Genomic DNA, 17,592 nt, shown 5'->3' on the forward strand with positions numbered 1-17,592 from the left:
TGTTGTTCAATTTCCATGTGTTTGTGAAGTTCTTGCAGTTTCTGTTGCTATTGATCTCCAGCTTAATTGCACTATGGTCTGATAATATACAGGGGATAACTTCAATTCCTTTGCATTTACTTAAGTATGTTCTATAAGCTAGTGTGTGGCCTAATTTGGAGGATGACCCATGTGCAGCCGAAAAGAATGTATATTTTGATTTTATGGGATGGAACTCTCTGTAGACATCTATTAAGTCCATTTGTTCAAAAGCTTCAGTTCTAGTATTTCATTGTTGATCTTTTGTCTAGCTGATCTGTCTATTTGTGATAGTGGGGTATTTAGGTCCCCCATTACAATTGTTTTACTGCTTATTTGGTTTTTCATGTCTCTATTATATGGTTGGGGCATTCATATTCAGTGCATATATATTTATTATTATCATATCTTCCTCCTGGATTGTTCCCTTTACAAGGATATCGTGGCCTTCTTTGTCTCTCTTAATCAGTTTTGGTTTGAAATTTACTTTGTCTGCAAATAAGATAGCTACCCCTCCTTTTTCCTGGGCTGCTGTTACATGGAGAATTGTTTTCTATCCTTTTACTTTCAGTAATGAGTTTTTTTTTTTTACACTAGGTATCTTGTATACAACAAATTGTTGGATTTTAGTTCTTAATCCATTCTGCCAATCTATTTCTTTTGATTAGTGAATTGAGGACATTAACATTGATGGTTATAACTGATATGTATTGACTTATCATTGTCATGTTATTGTCCTGTTGTTGGCTCTTTTTAATTTTTTCCCCTCTCCCTTTAGTTTCTTGTCTTGCCTAATTGATTTGCTCTTTTGGGCCTCCTGGTGTTGTGACCTTCATTGTCCTTTTCTAGGATATTGTTTAGAATCATTTGTAGTGCTGGTTTGGTGTTCATGAAGTTTCTCAAGTGTTCTTTGTTATGGAAGTATCTTATTTCACCATCCATTTTGAAAGAGAGTTTTGCAGGATACATCAGTCTAGGTTGGAGATTGTTTTCTTTTAGAGCTAGAAATACCTCACTCCAGGCTCTGCTTGACCTGAGGGTTTGTGTTGAAAAGTCTGCTGTGATTCTGATGGGCTTTCCTTTGCATGTGATTTGTTACTTTTCTCTTACTGCTTGTAGTATTTTGTTCTTCTGTTGCATTTCTGAGATCTTGACTATTATATGTCTAGGTGTAGATTTTTTTTTTTATCATAGCTAGTTGAAGTCCTATATGCCTCAATTATCTCTATGTCAAATTCTTCCCTGTGTTTAGGGATTTTTCTGTCACTAATTCTGTGAACAGCTTTTTAAAGTCATTTGTAATTTCTAGTGCTATTTCATGGATTCTGATCAATCTTATGTTATTCTTCTTTGCATTATCTAGGAGTGGTTGGCTTGATTTCTCATGATTCCCTACTGTTTTTAAGAGATATCTTCCATGGTCACTGACTGAAGTCCTACCTTCTATGTCTGAAATTCTGTCTCCACATTTGTTCATTCTGCTGTAAATGCTTTCAATAGAGTTTTTTGTGTTTTTGTTTTTTTGTTTTTTGTTTTGTTTTTTGGTACCGAGTATGGAACTCGGGTCCTTGTGCTTTCAAGGCAGGCCACTGAACCACTGAGCTAAATCCCCGGCCCTTCAGTAGAGTTTTTAATCTCCTGGATATCTGTTTGAATCTGTTTTATGGATTTCATTTCTTTCCTATGTTGGGCATTCTTGGTTTCCATTTCTTTCCTATGCTGGGCATTCATGGCTTCTATAATGGTCCTGAGCTCATCTATTTTTTTGGTCGGTTTCTGTTCTAGAGTCTCTAATCATGTCTTTCATTGTGCTCACCATCTCTGTAGTTATCTGGGATATTATTTCTGTTTTGAATTTTTCTAGAGCCTGATTGATCTGTCTTGTTACTTCCTGGGCTATGAATTCAGGGTGTTCTGGTGGTTGATTTTCAGACTTTTCCACCTCATTTCCCCTAGAATTTGCTGTTGGTGAATGGAAAGTCTACATTTGCACCTTGTTTAAGTGTTTTCTCATTCTTTTGTTGTTGTTGTTGGGCTGTCCTTGGCTTTATTCCTGGGTTAGTACTTTGATTTTGCTGATATAAGTGCTCTTTAGGTTTTTGAATCTCTAATGCCTCAGAGACACTCTCATTTTCATAATATAAGAAAAGATAACTCCTTAAATCAATCACAACCCATTAGCCCAGTTGATACAATCAGCAACACAATTGCATCAAGCACAGCTTAGAAATTGACAATTTGTGGTGGTTATTCTATCACCTTTAACCATGTGAATTAAGTAAAAATGGAGAACCAGCCCCAAATGTGTTTATAGTGAATAAACTTTTAAAACAGCAAATTTACCCTTTAGGATGGGGACTTAGAAGGAATTGGGAGGACAGGAATAGATAAGTAAAAGAATAGGAGATGATTTCAAGTGAAGCCAGAGGACACATGATGATCATTATAACTTTAGGAAATGAAGACAAGAGGGAGAGACAGACTTCAAGTACAAAGACAAGAATACAACAACTTAACAGTAATAGGGAAGCTCTAGATTGCACTCAATTTCCTTTGAAACTAATGACCATCAAGTGAAGAAATGGAGAGAAGAAAAGAAAAAGATATAAGAAATCCAAATTAGGGCAAGAAAAGGAACAAAGAGGGAGATGAAGAATAACACAGGGCAGAAAGAGGCTGAGTCAGAAAAAGAAGAAAGAAAAAGGAAGAATTTGCAGAATGTGAAAAAATAAAAATTTAAAAATAAAAGTTAAAAATAGGAAAATAAAGGAAAAAAATTGAAAAGCTCTTTCAGGGTATATCTCTGCTGTCACAACAGACAATGTGGGCAGCAAGGTGCACAACTAAGTCAATTATTCTCAGCTAGCCAATGGCAGACCTCTGAGATTCAGACTGAATTATGGTTAAAAGGCCCAAGTTGGGCTTCCTGACCTGCGGGTTTGAACTCTGCAAGGTTCTACTGCAGGTTCTACCTGCCCTTCCCATGAAGACAATCCAAGTACTGATGGAAGGTGGTGATCCCTATAATTTACCAACTATGGAGGTCTGATGTATCTTTATTGCTGTTGTTCACTTCTGTTCTATCTTCTGGAGCTGAGTAAAAGGGCTTTAATGACCACTTGTGCCTCTGCAGTATGGATCCATGTACCAGCACAACCAGGAGGCCTGAAAGCATGTGGCAGGGAGGCAAGAATGCTGCAGACATGCCTGTGTGGCTGGGCAGTCCTCACTGGTCTGCTCTGATGAAGGCCTGAGGTGCTGGAGGAGGTAGAGGAGCAGCAAGCTTCCCATGCAGCTGGGCAGTCCTCACCAGACTGCTCCAAATCCTTTCATGTACATTCTTATCTCATTTCTATTTTACGATGACCTTCTGATGTAAGCACTATTACCAGTATCATTTTATAATGAAGTTAAGGCTAAGAGTGTAACTGATTTTTCCAAGGTCACCTAACTATGAGCCTTGGACTTGAATCAGTCTTGATTTGAGATCAGGATTTGAATCCAGGCCTTTCAGACTTCACAATTTAACCATGAAGTGGCTAACCCATATGGGACATCCAAGAAAGATTCAGTTCTTTCAACAATTTCATAAAGTGTAGCCATTGTTATTCTCATTTTTTACTGTGAGAACTAAGACTCAGGCTTTCCCAAGGATTTGCAACAGGTAGTTGAATTAGGTCCATCTCACAGCAAAGCCTGCATGAGAGCCGTCCCTTCATCTCTCAGCCTGATCTAAGAAGCTGTGGGTCTGTCTGCCCTCAGGACAGGGCATGCATAAGTGGAATTTTGTGGTCCTTGTATGATTGAAAAAATTTAATTATTTTGAATGCCACTGACCATATCTATCCATTTAGAAAAAGGAATTTAACATCAAGTAGAAGCATAACACTTTTGAAGAATTTGTTTAAACTGATACTGTACAAGGGGTGATTAAAAATACAGTTAATGATTAAATTTTAACTGTTTATTACAGTAAAAGACACATTACAATTAACACCCCTTAGAATACTCCCCTTCCTTCAAATATACTTATCCCAGTATTCTTGCAGTTCAAGAAATTTCTTTCTTGAGTGTCTGTGTGATTAAAAATATGATGAATGGTGCTGCTAACTGCCATCCAACAGAGCAACAGTTGTTTAAAAATATCATGGTGTGTTTTTATCCATCTTATTCACCAGATCTGGTACTGTGCGACTTTTGGCTGTTTCCCAAAGTCAAAATGGCCATGACAAGTAAATGTTTTTAATTGATTTAAGACATTAAGGCAGTTACAACAGTGTAACTAAATACAATCATGATAAAGGGCTTCCAGAACTGCGCCAGAAAGTGTCAAAGATAAGTGTGTTCAAAGCAAGGGGGAATATTTTGAGGGGGATTCAATGTCTTTTTCTGTAATAATTTTTAAAATTTAAACACACTATATTTTCAATCACATTTCAACTTCAGAATATCACTTCACCTCTCTGAAAATATGAAAGCCATTTGCAATTAAGCAAATAAATCTCATGAATCCACTGATGATTATGCAACCCCAAATTTATAGTTTCATTGGATGAAATGTGGAGTAGAACAACAAGCTTGTTAGGTTATGACACATTAAAGGAGGAATGTGAAATATTTATTAAAGTGCAGACAGCTTGGGGCATGATACTTGATGAGAAGAAAAAATTTGAGCAAACACCTGCTCCTTTGAGATGTTCATTAATATCTACCACAAAAGGTTGAGGGATCCAGAAAATTAACTCAAAGAAATAATTAACCACTGGGTAAAAGTGAGCAGGGGAAGTAGGGCTGGGAGAAGTGTGTCATTCCATATAAATGTCAGGATGTCTCCTTTTCAGTATGTGTAGGCAAAGAGCTTAAATTAATTGGGAGTTGTTTTCTGGGCAAATATGCCACATACAAAATGCTAGTGTGGAGGTTGTGAAAAGATGGATTTTCACCAATACCTTCTTTTGAGGTGGTATTGAATTGAGTCATCTACAAGCCTATGTGTTTGCCTATTATATTTCCTCACCATGTAAGAAATGTATTTTTTAAATCTTAAAGTGTCTAAATGTCCTGTGGTTTACTTCGATACATTTTCAGTAAACTGGAACTTGAGGAGGCTAATCCTGGGAAGCCACGAGATAGGATTACTCTCAGCAGTCCTCCAGCTAGGTCTTTAAGTCATCCTTGCCATTTCAGTCTTTCATGCTAAGGTTCCATGCTTCAAGAAGCAGAAACAAGCCCCTCAGACTGTACATGTCCAAATTTCTGATCTTTATGGACAGGACAGATTGTTGTCTTTTATTCCATTAAGTTTGGGTGGTTTGTTATGAAGGAATAGATAACCAGAACATTGTGGAGTCTAAATTTTAAATGCAATACCTAATTCAAGATTTAAAAAAAATATTAGTTCATTTAAATATTGGATTATTTAAACTTTTATTTTTTTGCTATTGAGTTGTTTGATTCCTTATATACTCTGGAAATGAACCCCTTGTGACATGGATAGTTTGCAAATACTTTCTCTCATTCTGTAGGCTGTCTCTTTACTCTGTTAATTGGTTCTTTTGCTGTGCAGATGCTTTAGTTTATTGTAATCCAATTGGCCTACTTTTAATTTTATTCTCTATACTTGTGATATTTTACTCCAATTTCTGTGTTTTCTTCTAGTAGTTTAAGAGTTTGAGATCTTACATGTAAGCCTTTAGTCCATTTTGAGTTGATTTTTTAATCTCTTTGAATTTATTGGTACATTTTAGGTATACAGTATAGTTACATTCATCATTGAGATCTTGTACTTTTACATGACAGGTCTTGGTTCTCATTTTTCCCCTTACCCCTGTCCTTTAGTCCATTTTGAATTGATTTTTATAGGAGATAAGAGACAGGGTCAAGTTTTAGTCTTTTGCATATAGATATCCTGTTTTCCTAACATCATTTATTGAGGAGACTGTCTTTTCCTCAATGTGTGTTCTTAGTGACTTTGTTGAAAATCAATTAGCTATAAATTAATTAGCTATAAATTAGCTATAAATGTATGAATTTATATCTGATCTCTCTTTTCTATCCCTTGGTCTATATGTCTATTTTTAATGCCAGTACAATGCTGTTTTGGTTACATAGCTTTATAGTATATTTTATAGTCAGATAGGGTGACGTCTGTAGCTTTGGATTTTTTTCCTCAAGATTGCTTTGGCTATCTGCAAAAGCCATTTTAGGCAAAAGACACATGGCACCAGGTGTAACAATTCCCAATTTGAAACTATACTACAAAGCCACTGTGATAAAAACAGCATGGTACTGGCAAAGAAATAGGCCTGAGGATCAGTGGAACAGACTGGAAGACACAAAAACAAATGTAGATGTACTCAGCTACCTCATTTTTGACAAAGGAGCTGACCATCCTCAGTGGAGGAAAGATAGCCTCTTTAATAAATGGTGTTGGAAAAACTGAATGTCAACCTGTCACAGATTAAAATTAGACCCTTATCTTTCGCCATGCACTAAATTAAAATCCAAATGGATTAAAGATCTAAATATTAAAACAGAAACATTAAACTTGCTGGAAGGTAAGTTAGGCAGAACTCTGGAAGACATTGGTATAGGAAAAGACTTTATGAACAAATCCTCAGTAGCACGGGAACTAGCAGAAAGAATCAACAACTGGGATCTCATCTTACTAAAAAGCTTCTGTACTTCAAAAGAAACCATTAGCAGAACTAAGAGACAATCTACAATGTGGGAAAAAATTTTTACCAGCTGTACCTCAGACAAAGGACTATTATCAAGGATATATAAAGAACTCAAAACAATCAGTCCCCCCAAATATAAAGACCCGATCCAAAAATGGGCATCCGAAATGAACAGACATTTCTCATACAAAGAAGTGAAAGCAGCAAGAAAATATATGAAAAAATGTTCCACATCACTGGTCATTCGAGAGATGCAGATGAAAACAACACTGAGATTCCACCTCACCCCACAAAGAATGGCTGCTATCAAGAAATCACACAATAACAAATGTTGGCGGGGTTGTGGGGAGAAAGGAACCCTCCTCCATTGTTGGTGGGAGTGCAGACTAGTGCAACCACTATGGAAATCAATATGGAGATACCTCAAAGAGCTTGGACTGGAGGTTCCATTTGACCCAGCCATCCCTCTGTTGGGTATCTTTCCAAGAGAACTGAAAGAATCATATCACAGAGAAGTATGTGCACCCATGTTTATAGCGGCACAGTTTGTAATAGCTAAATCTTGGAAACAACCTATTTGCCCATCCGTTGGAAACTGGATAAAGAAGTTGTGGTTTTTCTATAAAATGGAATATTACTCAGCCATAAAGAATGAGAGAATAGATTCATTCATAGGAAAATGGATACATATTGAAGATATACTCCTAAGTGAAATAAATAAGCCACACATGTGTAAATACCGAATAGTTTCCCTGGTGTAAATAATCTGCAACAATTCATAAGATTCTAATAAGATTACTGACATTTAGAAATGGAAAGAAAGGAGCTAAAGGTATAGGGAAGGAGAGATGGGTAGGGGAAGAAGAAAAAGGGAAAAGAAAAAAATGTGAGATAATGAAAAGATGAAAATAAAGTGTTTGTAGATGGGGAGGGGAGGAGGGGGTGAAGGGAGGGCAGAGGTAAGGGGAAAAAATGAGAATCAAGACTTGTCATGTAGAGGTACAAGATCCCAACAATGAATGTAACTGTACTGTATCCCTAAAATGTACCAATAAACTCAATTAAAGCTGAAAAAAAAAAAAGATTGCTTTGGCTATCTGGAGTTCTTTGTGGTTTTATATAAACTTCATGGTTTTTTTTTTTTTGTATTTCTGTGGAGAATGCCAGTGGTATTTTTGATAGAGATTGTATCAAATCTTAGATTGCTTTAATATAGACATTCTAATACTTTCAATTTGGACATCTTTTCATTTATTTGTGTTATCATTTTCTTTCATCAGTGTTTTTAGTTTTCTATGTAGATGGTTTTCACTGTAGATATTTTTCACCTCCTTGGTTAAACTTATTCCCAGCTATTTAATTTCATTTTAATTTTATGTAGCTATTGTAAATGGAATTGGTTTCATATGCTACTGGTTTTTCTATGTTGACTTTGTATCGTACAACTTTACTAAATTCTTTTATTAATTTCAAAAGGCTTTTTGTGTGTGTGTGTGTGTAGTCTCTAGGATTTACATATTTAATGCCATATTATCTGCAAAAAGGGATGATTTGCTTGCTCCTTTCCTGTCTGCAGGCCTTTTATTTCTTTTTCTTTCCTAATCACTTTGGCTAGTACTTCCAGTATATGTGAATACAAGCAGTGAATATGTTTCATTGTACAACTGGGTGACTATAGTTAACTATTTTTTATTTTACATTTCAAAATAATTAGAAGAGGGAATTTTGAATGCTCCCACCACAAATAAATTATAAATTCTTGAGATAGTGGATAATCTAATTACCCTAATTTGGTAATTACATTTTATAAACACATATAGAAACATTACAGTGTACCCTGACAAATATGTACAATTATTATGTGTCAATTAAAAATAAAATAAAACTAAAAAATAAAATGAACAAAGATACCACACACTAGCTAGTACTGTGTAGGCCAAATGTAGTTACTAAGTTTGTTCTGTAGTACTCCCATTTGACACTTCAGCTTAGAAGAATTATAAATATTAGGCAGTCAATTATAAATGAACCCAAAGAAAACTATTATGGAGGTCAAAGACTTCTTTGTAGAGAAGTGGCAGGTACAGTGCTTAGTGGAATATTTAGAATAACATGTTTAAAAAAAAAGTAAACATTAACTGAACAAAGGCCAGAAAACTAAACCAACCTGGAATTCATTGTCTTATCATGTGCCATGTATTTAAGCCTTTTGGAATCCACTAAGAAATCACTGTCTACTTTTAATCCAAAAGAATGAAATATTTTATCCCTTGCAGGATATCTCAGTCTGGGGGGTCCTATGTCTTTTATTCTTATGTGACTATAGCTATACACTGAGGTTTTCTGGGTGGAGTTGCTAAAAAACACTATAATGGACAGGTTAGAGGCAGATGTCATAGCAAATAAAATTTGTGTAAACAAGGCTCTGTGGACTGTGTGGACTCAGAGGAATACATGACAAACTCCTGCATAGGCAAGCTCTGCTCATCTTATGTGTAGCTTGTTTCCAGTTATTCTTAAGACTGTGAAATCCATTTATAGGAGATTTCCCATCAATAACAGTTAGTAAAGAGCATGGAGCATTCATAAACACATTAAATATTAGAGCAAGAACAGATTGTATCATTCAACCCTTTTATTTTATAGACAGGGAAATGAAGACCCAGAGGAAAAAAGATATGTCCCCATTCACACAGTGAACAATTTGAACTGAATTCAGCTTTCCTTACCTTCATTGTACAATCAATTCACTTTTCCTTCTGTTTCATTTAACCTGTCTTCTGAGCATGGTTTATATCCTTTCTCATAAAGTCAATAATAGTTTTCTAAAAAGGCTGAATTTTTCTAAACCACAACCTTTTGCTCCTTTTTATAGCATATTATATCTGTAGGATTGTTGTGGAAATGTTTTATGCTGAGCTCTCAGCTCTAACAATGGGGAAGCTGAAGTCTTTCTGGCAGTGTTTGTGCCACAAGAACATAATTATTGCTCAACTTTCAATCCATAACTTATTAGACAAAAAGTAGATCATCCATCAACTGGACAGTAACCAAAGATTCTCTCTCAAAATGTGTTACCAACAGACTCAGAAACCCAAATGGCTGGATGGTAATAAGGACTTCAAAGAAAAGTTTATACAAAGTAAAATTGCTATTATTATTATTACCATATTGTGGGTTGAACCCAGGGCCTTCTCTCTGAGCTATATCTCTACTCCAACCACACGTTTTAATTTTTAAAATTTGAGACAGAGTCTCACCTAAGTTGGACAGACTGAACTGGAATGTGGGTTCTCCTACTTCAGCTGTCCAGTGTGCTGGGATTTATAGGTGTGTACCACAACACCCAATTTAGCCAGCATCGTCATGGTTGTTTGTTATCATCGTCGTTTTCATTGTCATCATCATCATCATCATCATCGTTATCATCATTATCTTGCTATGTGCAAGCTGGAAGGTAAGCAATAAAATCTAGAGAGGTCTGTATCAAAAAAGAGGTGGGAGGGCCGGGGCTCACAAGGGTAAGGTCCTGAGTTCGATCCCTGGTACAAAAAACAAACAAACAAACAAAAAAAAGAGGTGAGAAGGGGTAAAGACATATAACTCAGAGGGAGCAAAGAGAAGAGCAAGTGTCTTTTCATGGCTCCCCAATACTACTTCTATGCCTTGGGGCCTGCCTGATTAACTATTTACTTGAACCAGTTGTTTTTGTAACCTACCGACTCGTAAGTCATAACATCTTCTGTCAACAGGCTTGCAGCCTAACAGTGGAGATAAAAGGCATCACTGAATGTCTTTAATTAAGCAAGTCAAAGAAGGGACTGGCTGGTATGTTTTTAAAGAACTCCCTTAACAGTTCGGAAGTCCAGCCAAAAGTGGGAACATTGCCCTCTCATAGAAGAAAGTTCCAGCCCCTTGCAGGTATATCACCTTCTGTGATTGACCCTTGTTTTCCTCTTTATTATCACTTCTCCCCAACTCATACTTCAGAATTTATGCTGACACCCAGCTATTGCTGCCAAACCTTTCTGCTCCCAGACACTTTCTCTGAAATACAGGACTAGGCAGGATGGAACTGGCTTATGGACGTCCTTAATGGATGGGAGGATGGGAGGCTCAATCTTCTACTGTCAGTTGGGTGTGACCTCTCCTCTCCAACTACAGCTAAACACCACTACTCCTTCCTCTGGACCTGATCACTTCCCTTGCCATTTACGACCATTTTTTCAGAGCCCCACAACAAGCTCAGTTGATTTCTCCCTCCCTTCCTTCCTTATTGTATATGTTTTTGCAGAGGATAGTGCAAACATAAGGGATTCTAGCATAGATGTGGGATTCTCACGTAGAAGTAATGGCCTGGTTCTCATACTGTAGACTTCTCTTTGGAAAGTGCAGGAGAAATTAGGCCTTTTTTAGGGACCAGCTCTGGTTCTCCTCTGTCCCAACCCACCTGCTTCCTTCTATCTCCTTCTGGAATCTTCATTCTTTCTACAGGTTGGATCTCACCTCCCTCCCTTTTGTATCTCACCCAGTCTGAATCACTTAGGCTAAAGGAATATCCCTACATCCATGGAGGGATCAAAGGGCTCTGTTGACAGATCTGAACTAGAGTTCACTGTGTTCCACAGGTGTCCTTCAAATCCATTTCTTTTTCAGCAACATTTCTGAGCCTAATAGTAAGTGTAAATATGCACCTCATGAACAGACACAGTTGAGGGGAGCTGATAGTACTATCTGTTTTTTTTTTTGAGGGGGTACCCGGATTGAACTCAGGCCCTTGTGCTTGAGATTCAGGCAGCAGAACCACTGAGCCAAATCCCCAGCCTGATAGTACCAACTTACACCAAAACAAGAAATGTCCCTAGTTAGCAAGACAGCTATTTCCCCAGAGTCATGAGTACCTATTGGTACTCAAAGTAGTGTGCCATCTCCATCTTACTCTGGTAGCTTCCTGAAACAGTAGAGAAATGACAATTCATTTTGTTCTCTTTCTGTGACATCAGGAAGGGTACCCAAATTTTACAATTTTTAGTTTATCCTAGTTTTCTAGCAGCCCCATCTCAAATTCACTTTTTGCTGCTGCTTTCTGCAGCCATTCTAGCTGTTCCTTTGTCGTTAAAGATTTGTCTTTGTACCTTGTCAGTAAGCTGACTTCTATTCTCAGCCTCAACACGACTGAACATTTTTATTTCCCATGTAGAAACTGGCTAGTCATTTAGTTAAAGAAACTTCTCCATCTCTTGATCTCTTTCTCTTTTGAGAAAGATCTACCTCCCTAATTCCTATTATCTATCTTTTATTTTGCTCTTTATTTATAAAGATTTTCTTTCAGAATGATGAAATACACAGGTAACTAAAAGGTGAAAAAACAAACATCCACATATTCTTTATCTAGATTCACCTACTGTTAGGATTTTGCCACATTTATGATTACTGTGTGAATATTAAATATGTATATGTGTACATGAAAACAGTTCCTACTACTGACAGCAGTTATATTCTATGAGGTAATATTGAACAAGGAATTTAGGGAATATGGAACCATTGCCCCTAATGGAAATGAAGAGATTCCTGTGAACTTCTGCTTGTATTTTCATTAACCTTGCTTTACCTGTTTTTCTATTTAAAAACATCTTATTGAATATATATTGTTGGTCTCATGGACAAACACTGGGCTCACAGACAACAACTAAAACTTATGCATATGCTAAGCTTATCTAACACATTTTTTTCCTCTTCTTTCTCTTCCTTCCTTCCTTCCTTCCTTCCTTCCTTCCTTCCTCTCTTCCTTCCTTCCTTCCTTCCTTCCTTTCTTTCTTTCTTTCTTTCTTTCTATCTTTCTTTCTCTTTCTTTCTTTCTTTCTTTCTTTCTTTCTTTCTCTCTCTCTTTCTTTTTTTGTGCCACAGATCGAACTTGGTTCCTTGCACTCAAGAGGCAGGTGGCAGAACCACTGAGCTAAATCCCTGGCCCTAACACATAGTTTTTCTATAAGGTATAGCATATCCTTTTGTGCATGACAACACTGCATATACTGTAGCACTATGCTTGGGATGATTTTAAACAGCAAAATCATCAACTAAAACACAAAAATGCTCCCCCCATGACATAAACAGACCACAGCAAAGGATTTATGTGGAGTGTGAAACAAGGGAAACAAGAAGGCAGAGTATCGATGGACTGGTTCAACCTCAGCTGGGAAGGTTGCAGGTTGGGAGGTCTGACTTTTTTACTGCTCTATGCGTATCTGCAAGTGACCACAAAAGTACCATGATATTGATTTGAAATCTGCATATAGAAATCTTTGAAGACAACATATCTCTTCACACACTTGGGAGAAACTCTTAAGAATAAAGCAGTTATCCAATGTAACTACATTCTCATTATCCCAACAGGGAGACTCATTCTTCACCCAATGATATCATTTAATATGTAGTTCATATAAAACCCTCCCCAGATTTCCTCAGAAGTATTAAAAGACTGTTTATTAGGGAGACAGAATCCAATTGAGATTCACCCACATATTTATTTATTTTTTTTAAATTGAGTTTATTGGTACATTTTAGGTATACAGTACAGTTACATTCATCATTGGGATCTTGTACCTTTACATGACAGGTCTTGGTTCTCATTTTTTCCCCTTGTCCCTGCCCTCCCTTCACCCCCTCCTCCCTTCCCCATTTATAAGCATGTTATTTCCATCTTTTCATTTTCTCACATTTTTTTTATTTTCCCTTATTACCCTTCCCTTACCCATCATACCTTTCCTACACCTTTAGCCCTTTTCTTCCCATTTCACAATGTCAGTTATCTTGTTAGGATCTTATGTACCATTACAGTTTATTCACATCACAGAAACTATTCGGTATTTACACATGTGTGACTTATTTCATTTAGGAGTATATCCTCAGTATGTATCCATTTTCCTATGAATAAATCTAATTTCCCATTCTTTATGGCTGAGTAATATTCCATTTTATAGAAAACCCACATCTTCTTTATCCAGTTTCCAACTGATGGGTAAATGGGCTGTTTCCAAGTTTTAGCTATTGAGCTGCTATAAACATGGGTGTGCATATATCACTGTGATATGATTCTTTTAATTCTTTTGGAAAGATACCCAGCAGAGGGATGGCTGGGTCAAATGGAACCTCTAGTCCCAAATCTTTGAGGTTTCTTCATATTGATTTCCATAGTGGTTGCACCAGTCTGCACTCCCACCAACAAAGGAGAAGGGTTCCTTTCTCCCCACAACCCCACCAACATTTGTTATCGTGTGATTTCTTGATAGCAGCCATTCTTTGTGGGGTGAGGTGGAATCTCAGTGTTGTTTTCATCCGCATCTCTCAAATGACCAGTGATTTGGAACACTTTTTTTTTTTTTGGGGGTACTGGGAATTGAACTTGGGTCCTTGCACTTGCAAAGCAGGCCACTGAACCGCTGAGCTAAATCCCCGACCCTGGAACACTTTTTCATATATTTACTTGCTGCATTTACTTCTTTGTCTGAGAAATGTCTGTTCTTCAGATGCCCATTTTTGAATTGGGTCTTTATATTTGGGGGGGGCTGATTGTTTTGAGTTCTTTATATATTCTAGATAATAGTCCTTTGTCTGAGGAGCAGCTGGTAAAAATTTTTTCCCACATTGTAGGTTGTCTCTTAGTTCTGTGGACAGTTTCTTTTGCAGTGCAGAAGCTTTTTAATAAGATGAAATCCCTGTTATTGATTCTTTCTGCTAGTTTGTGTGCTACTGAGGATTTGTTCATAAAATCTTTTCCTATGCCAATATCTTCAAGAGTTCTGCCTAACTTATCTTCCATCAAGTTTAGTGTTTCTGTTTTAATATTTAGATCTTTCATCCACTTGGATTTTAATTTAGTGCATCATGAAAGATAAGGATCTAATTTTAATCTTTGGCAGGTTGAAATCCAGTTTTTCCAACACCATTTATTAAAGAGGCTATCTTTCTTCCACTGAGGATGGTTAGCTCCTTTGTCAAAGATGATGTAGCTGAGTACATCGGGATTTGTTTTTGTACCTTCCAGTCTGTTCCACTGATCCTCGGGTTTTTTTCTTTGCCAGTATTATGCTGTTTTTATCACAGTGGCTTTGTAGTATAGTTTTTGCTATTCTATGTCTCTTCTGGTTCCAAATGAATTTTTGGATTATTTTTGCTAGTTCTGTGAAATATAGTTTTGAAATTTCAATAGGCATTGCATTGAATCTGTATAGTAGTTTTGGTAGTATGGCCATTTTTACTATGTTGATTCTTCCTGCCCAGGAGCAGGGGATATCTTTCCATTTTCTTATATCCTTTTCTATCTCTTTTTTCAGAGTGCTGTAGTTTTCAGTGTAGAGGTCTTTTGCTTCTTTTGTTAGATTGATTCCTAAATACTTCATTTTTTGGGATGCTATTGTGAAAGGAATTGTTTTCCTAATTTCTCTCTCAGTGAGTCTGTTATTTGTGTACAAGAAGGCTATTGATTTTTGGTTGTTGACCTTGTATCCAGCTACTCTGCTAACAGTGTCAATTAAGTCTAGAGATCTTTTGGTGGAGCTTTTTGGATCTTCAATGTATAGTATCATATCATAAGCAAATACTGACAGTTTAACTTCTTCCTTACCTATCTTTATTGCTTTAATTTCTTTCTCTTGTCTAATTGCTATGGCTATTGTTTCCAGAACCATATCAAAGAGGAGTGGTGATAGTCAGCATCCTTGTCTTGTTCCTGATTTTAATGTGAAGGTTTTCAGTTTTTGGCCATTTAATATGATGTTGGCTGTTGGTTTTTATAGATAGTCTATATCTCAACTTAATAAAGGCTATCTATTCCTATTTTTTGCAGGGTTTTTATCATGAATGTGTTGAATTTTGTCAAATGCTTTTTCTGCATGTATCAAGAGGATCATATGATTTTTGTCCTTGACTTTTGTTAATGTAGTGTATTACATTTATTGACTTACATATGTTGAACCATCCTTGCATCCCTAGAATAAATCCGACTTGGTCAGTATGTATGATCTTTGTGCTTATACTCTGTATTCTTTTTGCTAGTATCGTATTAAGGGTTTTTGCATCTATATTTATTAAGGAGATTGGCCTGTAGTTCTATTTTTAGTTGTATCTTTCCCTGGTTTGTGAATCAAAGTGATACTTGCTTCCAGGAATGAAGTGGAAGTATAGATTCCTCTTCTATTTCATTGAAAAGTTTGAAGAGTAAAGGCAGTAGTTCTTCTCTAAAAGTCTTGTAAAATTCAGCAGTGAATCCATCAGGACCTGGGCTTTTCTTTGTTGGTAAATTTTTAATTACATTTTCAATTTCACTGATTTTTTCAGCTTTAATTGAGTTTATTGGTACATTTTAGGGATACAGTACAGTTACATTCATTGTTGGGATCTTGTATCTCTACATGACAGGTCTTGGTTCTCATTTTTTCCCCCTTGTTCCTACCCTCTCAATTTCACTGATTGTAATTGGGGTGTTTAAAATGTTTTTATCTTCTTTGTTCAACTTTGACAATTCATAAGTATCTAAAAATCTGTCCATTTCTTCTGTGTTTTCCAATTTATTAGAGTACAGGTTCTCAAAGTAGGAATTAATGATCCTCTGGATTTCTGTGGGATCTGTTGTGACTTTGCCTTTTCATTCCCAATTGCATGGAAATGAGCCTTTTCTTTCCTTTTTTTGATAAGATTAGCTAAGGATTTATTGATTTTATTTATTCTTTCAAAAAACCAACTCCTGGATTCATTTATTTTTTGTATCATTTTCTTAGTTTCCATTGCATTGATTTCTGCTGTAATCTTTCTAATTTCCTCTCTCATTCAAGCTTTGGGTTTTTCTTGCTCTTTTTTTCTAGTAGTCTAAGATTCATCATTAGGTTGTTTATTTGAGCTCACTCTGTTTTCCTAGTGTGGGCATTCCTAGTGCTATGAATTTTCCATGTAGAACTGCTTTCTTTTTGTCCCATAGATTCTTGTATGTTATACTGGCATTTTCATGTATTTGTAAAGAGTGTCTAATTTCTTCTGTAATCCACTGATTGTTCAGGAGAGTGTTGTTCAATTTCCATGTGATTGTGAAGTTCCTGTGGTTCCTTGTGCTACTGATCTCCAGCTTGATTGCACTGTGATTTGATAAGGTACAGGGGATAACTTCAGTTTTTTTTGCATTTATTCAGACCTGTTCTGTGAGCAAGTATGTGATCTATCTTGGAGAGTGACCCATGTATAGCTGAAAAGAATGTATATTCTGATTTTGTGGTGTGGAACGCTCTATAGACGTCTAATAGTCCATACTTTCAAAAGCTTGGTTCAGTTCTAGAGTTTCATTGTTGATTTTCTGCCTAGATGATCTGTGTATTTGTGATAGTGGGGTATTTAGATCGCCCACTACAATTGTATTATTGCTTATTTGTTTTTTCATGTTACTTGATATTTGTTTTATATAGTTGGGGATGTTAATATTTGGTGCATATATATATGTTAATGATTTTCATCTCTCCCTCTTGAATTGTTCCCTTTACAAGGATGTAGGGGCCTTCTTTGTCTCTCTTAATCAGTTTTGGTTTGAATTTTACTTTGTCTGTGAATAAGATTGCTACCCCTGCTTTTTTCTGAGCTGCTGTCACATGGAGACTTGTTTTCCATCCTTTCACTTTCAGTCTATGGGCTTCTTTTTGCACTAGGTGTGTTTCTTGTATACAACATATTGTTGGATTTTGCTTCTTAATCCACTCTGCCAGTCTATTTCTCTTCATTGGTGAATTGAGGCCATTGACATTGATAGTTATAACTGATGTGTACTGACTTATTATTGTCATGTTGTTGTCCTTTTGTTGACTCTTTTAGATTTTCCCCCTCTCCTTTTATTTTCTTGCCTTGCCTATTTGAT

This window comes from Fukomys damarensis, unplaced genomic scaffold (assembly GCF_012274545.1).
Source record: "Fukomys damarensis isolate Sample0158 unplaced genomic scaffold, DMR_v1.0_HiC HiC_scaffold_16, whole genome shotgun sequence".
NCBI lineage: Eukaryota > Metazoa > Chordata > Mammalia > Rodentia > Bathyergidae > Fukomys > Fukomys damarensis.